Consider the following 6548-nt stretch of genomic DNA (forward strand, 5'->3'; position numbering starts at 1 on the left):
GGAGAGGATAAATATATTGGGCATTGAGTGCAGAGTAATGGAGCTTCTGATACCAATGGGAACATTCTGCTCTGGCAAGCACGAAAATGGTGTAAAACCTGGAGAACGCTAAGGCTTCAGAAAAGGGTAGACCTATACAATACTGAACTAATATCTCAAATGATATACATCACAGCTGCACCCCCATCGATAAGGGAAAGAGCTATCGAGGAAGAAGAAAACTGGCTTAACACTTTATTTAGTTCTAAATATCTAATCAAGGAATATGGAATACCCTGTGGTTAAAATAATCATTGGAGATTTCAAAAAAATGTTATGGCTTCCTCCATCTTGGGGTATGTTGATTGCGCATTCTCTAGTGGGGATCAATGATAGCCGAAAATTCACGGCACAATTTCAAATATGTACTAATCTTATCGTTCCTACAAGGATTGTGGGATAACTTATAATAATATAATTCCTGCTTTCAGCGATTGTCCTGTTTTAAACATCGTCAAGTCTTTTATCATTGTAAATCAAGAATTCATTCTGAATTTTAGCCCAAATTTTGTAAAGGCATACATATTATTTGGCACGATATATAGAACATTTTATAGTACAAAAGAAAAAGCTATCGGTGCTAGTATTTTAAATCTCAAAGCCTATATTGACCAACGGAATTTGGAAGAGGAACCAATTTAACACCTCTCACATTAGAGCAATTATGATATATGTTACAGCAAGGTATACTGCATTTAAACTAAAGATACCGAACCTAACCAACGATATATCGTGGAGGTACGCGTTTGGATTAATAAAATACTTCACATCAACTTCTGCTAGGCATTTGAAAATGTTAAAACGTGTTGTCAAATATTACAAGAAGCATGTCGTGAAGTCGGAGGTCCTAGAATAGTTTATTTTATTTTATTATAAACTTGAATATTTTAATGATTTTGATTTTTTTGTTTTTGTTTGTGATTTATATATATATATATATAATATGATTTAATGATTAGTACATGATAGGCAATGTCAAGAAATTTAGGTCTTTATATAGGTAATTAATTTTAACTATAATGTTTATTTATGTATGCATATATTACGCAAATTTCCTATTTGTAATTATTTATTTTAATAAAGACCTTCCTGGGGAGAAAAACAAAATTACTCAATAAAAACATAAGTACCTTGGAGATAAGCCTTTATCGTATGAATAAAACATTTGTTTTAATTACGTCAGTTGTGACCACAAATGTTTAAAGATAAGAAACGAAATTTATTATTATGTCAAGTCAAGAGATTTTTTGCAGTTTTTGTATTCGATTTTCTAAATATAATAGAATGATGAAACTCTATTTGAATTTGTATATGTTCCATCTAATCTTATCATTTAAATGAAGTTTCTTTTCAAGCCCTTTTTATGTCATTTTAAGATATTGTGATTAACTTGATTTGCTAATAGGAAATTATGTATACCAAATTAATTATAGGTACATTTATGTAATAAGCAACTTCTTATATCTGCCCATTAGCAAATAATATAATCGTGTAGTTACTAATTACTAATTCATTACCTAACTTACCTCATTTTATAAGTTAAAGCATGACTTTATCTACCATATCTTCAAAAACTCATTTCTTAATATGAGAGGTTTCGTTTTCTATTTTTTAAAGGTTGCGTTACTTTAATTTTTAGAATATAGCTTGAGTTAATGATTTTTAATACTATCTGGAGGAGCACAAGCTCCAATCACGCTAACTTTTGTGGTGAAAAATATCACTGTTGGGGAGAAATCCCACATGTTATGAATTTTGTACAATAATAATACAATAAAAATAATAATATTTGTCGTAGTTTTGATTTTATCTAAACATCATGTAGTATTTTAAGCAACTTTTCCATTTTGGGATAATATTTGAAGCCCTAAAAAATTGTTTTTCACTAAAAAATGATAGATTGACATAATGTATACAACTCAAAATCAAAGAAGATTATGTTATAAGGTTTTTAAAGTAAAATTTAAACAAAATTATTAAACTAGTCATTTAAACTAATAATTTTTCCATTCAAACTCAAGTGTCAACTTCATATCATGTTTGTATAAAGTGAGATGCAGTAAGTTTCATTCAAATTATATGAAATATTATATCCTCCACTGATCTTTGAACAATAATGTAATTAATTTATAACGATGATATGTGTGTATATCTTAGTTGTCGAACAGAAAGGGATAGATAACTTCATACAGGTTGTATCGATTGCTCATATCCTCTTATTCATGATTTTATAAGCATCAAAATAATGTAATTTTAAGTAATTACATTTGGCTTAACAGCATGAAGAAACTGGTGTGGACGATATTTTGCTATACGACAAAAACTTCAAGGATCATGTAACGAGGGTGAAAAAAATTGGTAAGTATCAGTTGACAATTTGCAATATAATTGAAAAGGACAAGTTTGAATTTGCCAAAAGAGAAGTCGAATATATTAGATATATTGTTGGGGAAGAAGGCATCAACATCGAACCTAAAAAGACAAAAGCTCCATCGAACATATCTAAATTGCGTTCATTTTTAGGGATGGTCAATTAAATGATAAAGATATTGCGAAACTTGCAATACTAATTTGCATGGACAAGAGAGCAGGAAGAAGCGTTTGAAAACTTAAATAAATATATGGGGGGTCTGCCTCAGAAGAGTCACTGTTCCAGGAAGGATTACCATTTTGGAAACTGATGCAGCAAAGCACTTGGTTATGTCTTGAAGTAGATAGATGAAAATGGAAAATAGAATTTGATGGAAGCAAATTCAAGATGCTCAAGTAAATCAGAAAAAAATTATGGGATGACTACTATGAAAATAATGTCTATCTATTGGGCCACAAAGAAGCTGAATTTATATTTACAAGGTGTTGATGACTTTGTGATAGAAACAGACCATCAAGCAATAGTTATTATTATCAATAAGAAAACGTTAGACAATATAGAGTATCCGTGATAGAGAGAAATAAATGAAAAGTCTCAAATGAGATATAATTTTACAGTCAAATGGAAGTCGGGAAAAAATTTGGTAATTGCAGACGCACTTTTGAGAAACCCATATTGGAAATTCGTAGAATCAGATGAGGTCAAAAATTTTACGTCAATAGAATTTGAGAGTTTTTTAGATGAATGGGGGAGTTGAGTGGAGATGTTCATCACCCCTCAATCCAATGGTTTAGCAAAAGCAAATTTGAAGAAACTAAAATATATTGTTAAAAAATTAAAATCAGACGGTCGATTAGATATGTCGATGATCAATCAACTAATACTTGAAATAAGGAATGCTCTGAAGGAGAAGTCCAGCAAATGTAATATTTGGATATTTGTAATATGGGGCATCTGTTAAGAAAAGAAATGAGAATCAAGGTCGTGATCAAAGAATAAAAAATTTGTATACTATTAGTATTGGGCAATCTGTATTAGTCCAAGATCACAAATCGGAACAATGAATTCTTACAGGAAAAGTAATCAAGCGTTAAACTGAAAGACGCTACATGATTGAGATGAAAAATGTACGTTTGTAGGGTTTGCAATAGATGACACTTAACATAAATAAATCATGCGTTTTGAGATTTGTTAATCTCTTAGTTGGGGGGAAAAGGGATTTTATGTATATAGCCAATGTATGTAAGAATTCATTGATTTAGTAACTTGTTACGGAGGAGTCATGTTACACTGCCAATAACTTTAAAATATTATATTTTCTAACTACCCTGTTCTTATACAATTGAATGTCTTCCTTGGCTTATCATATCAACATAAAAGGCGGGGTTGCCTAATGCTTACAGTTATAGAGAATTTCGACATTGAAATTTTTGACACTAAAAGTAAACATTTTAGGAAAGTGTTTATTGATATATATTCCTATTATAGAACATTAATTTTTAATTTTATTTTATTAAATGTCATAGTCTAGCATGTTGTTCAATTAACTAACATGTTTGGAGTATATCATTAGTTTCAATGTTCAGTTACCATAATTTATTCTGATTCTATTACTATGGAGGATACTTATTACAACCAATTTGTATTATACATACTCGTACTATACATAACTTATATTTAATTATGTTTTGTGTAATTTCATGATATCTGTTAATTATGAAGCACAGTAAATAGTAAAAAAAGATATTTTTAATTTTATTATTAACTATGCTCTATTTCTGTAAATGTTTTATTTGTTTATCTTATATATGTAATTATAAGTATTTACTGACAAACTGTAATAAAAAGTAAAATAAGTGCTTTAATATAACAAAAGAGAGTTTTTACATGTTTTCTCCTGTTGAAACATGTCTAATTGTACCATGTTCCATGGCTCCTCCTGGTGTATCAAGTATACTACTTTTGGTAGTTACGAAATCACCAATAAATGACTATTAATTATTGCACTGCATCAAAAATATTTTGGAATTATTTGTATTAGGTAACTACCTATGCCATGTTGCCCTGCCCGGGCGTTGAATTATCTTTTAAACTGTCAAACTTATCACCGTTTTTAAAAAAAAAAGATTTTTTGTAACATGTGTCCCCACTCTCCTCCAATATTAATACTAATAATTAAGATACAGAGGTTGGATAGAACCTCATCGGAGAAATGTTCCGATAATTTAAAAAAAATAATGGAAGTTGAAAACATAGTTTCGTGGGTAGAGACCATAGAGATAGAAAATATAGTCAATTAGTTCTTATAAGAACTCATTGATAGAGTGCTTACTTGATGAAAAAATTGAATGGAGAAACAGCTGATAAATACAAACAACATAAGGATCAAAACATTCAAATATTATATACAAATAGCCGTTTCGTCTTACTTAATAAAATGTGACTTTAGGGGCCTAATGGATAATGAGGGTACTCAACTTACTTCAAATTATTCTCTTATCAAACTGGCAAGTATGTATAAATATAATTAATGTTATAATAATTCATCAACCTCAATTTTCATTCTTAAAGGAGTATCATAATTCCTCTCTAAAAGGAATTATGTATACGATTGATATTTGAATTCACCTTGAATTGAATGAAGCCTATAACAACACAATGAAGAACATTTTCATAATTGATTTTTTCTCATAAATTCCTAATATTCTCGTTTGTTCTAGTACAACCTAATTTCTATAAAAAATGTTTTAGAATATTTAAAATAAATAAACATCTAGTCAGAGAAGTATAATTTATTCTAAAAATATTATATACTAATAAAATTAAGTCTTTCAACATAGTATTGATATTTTTCAAATTATTGTTTCTAAACTGTATAAGATTAGTGAGGACACTACGAATCTTGGTTCCTTCTACAGTCTCCGTTTCTAGCTTTCCCAAGTGATACAGTTTTATACTTGCATAACATCGAGAAATTGTTTTTATAAGGGAAAATCAGATTCCGGAGATGAATCAAATATATGATCACTAAGGGATTGAAAGACCTAATTTTTACAAAAGCCAATATTTTTAAAACTACAATGCTAATTATAAGAGTCAGGCTGGAATCTCTCGGCAAAGTCCGCTTTGTAGAATTTAAAAGACTTTTAAACATCTTTTCAGTTTCTAGACAAACTTCAATTACATCCTTAGAAGGATAGGTTAATGCTATTTGATGCGATCCTCCCCAATCTTTTTGTTTTATCAAGGCATAATCGACCCTTGAGTTCGTTGTCAATACACCACAAAGATTCAATGCATTTTTCACGTAAAATTGTTTTTTTCTAATTTTTTCACTACAAATCTGGCAATATAAGTGAGGATCACTCTTTGATAGTCTGAAATTGCTATGCAAGAATTAGGATTAGGCACTTTGCTGTAGTCATAGTCGATCTGCAAGGGACCTTTATCAATTAAGTCATGTTTACGAATAAATTCCATATGGTTGCTATCCATATTTATATGGCATATTCCTTTGTTTCCCTGGGAAGATGGAAAGGTGGTGTTATCTTGATTTAAGCAATTTCCTCTCGTTCCTGCTTTAATCTCATGTTGAATAATCCATCTTTTATAAGCGGAAGAAAATTGTCTGAGCGAAGGATTATTATTATGACCCTTGGCAGAGCGAATTGCACAGAAGAAAAGTTCCAAGTAATCTTGACTGAATTTGTATGTTAGAATATTGTAGTTTAGATAATTTGTTTCTATAATATAAGTGAATAAAACTCTGAATTGTAATCAAAAATCCAACATATCCTGTTTTTTTGCTTTGTATTAACAACTTTTTGACCACTGCATTTTTTTAATTCTTTGATATAGTGGTAGCTTGATTCCAAGAGAGGGCGCCAATAATCATAGTTGGATCTTCTTAATGGGGCTTTAGTTGAGCTTCCTAATATATTCCGAGAGTTAAAAATGTCAAATAAGGAGTCAAATATTCCAATGAACACCACTGTAGCCGTACAGTTTGAAAAGTTTTTGTGTTGAAGATCCTTTGAGAGGATGTCCAAAGCATCTGCTACACTTCTCGAAAGTGTTTGGCATGTCAAATTTACTTTCATTTTCATTCTTCTCCGTTCAATGTGAGCTTTTGCAACTT

The 6548-nt window shown here is 30.1% G+C and overlaps 1 long non-coding RNA gene across 1 annotated transcript; it reads left to right on the forward strand.

Annotated features, from left to right (window-relative positions):
* The first annotated feature begins 4562 nt into the window (after positions 1-4562).
* LOC121125723 (uncharacterized) lies at positions 4563-5195 on the forward strand. The gene is made up of 2 exons (XR_005866740.2): positions 4563-4921; positions 4982-5195. It is a non-coding gene; the product is annotated as an uncharacterized lncRNA (long non-coding RNA).
* The last annotated feature ends 1353 nt before the right edge of the window (positions 5196-6548 follow it).

The sequence above is a fragment of the Lepeophtheirus salmonis genome, chromosome 10, assembly GCF_016086655.4.
Source record: "Lepeophtheirus salmonis chromosome 10, UVic_Lsal_1.4, whole genome shotgun sequence".
Classification (NCBI taxonomy): domain Eukaryota; kingdom Metazoa; phylum Arthropoda; class Copepoda; order Siphonostomatoida; family Caligidae; genus Lepeophtheirus; species Lepeophtheirus salmonis.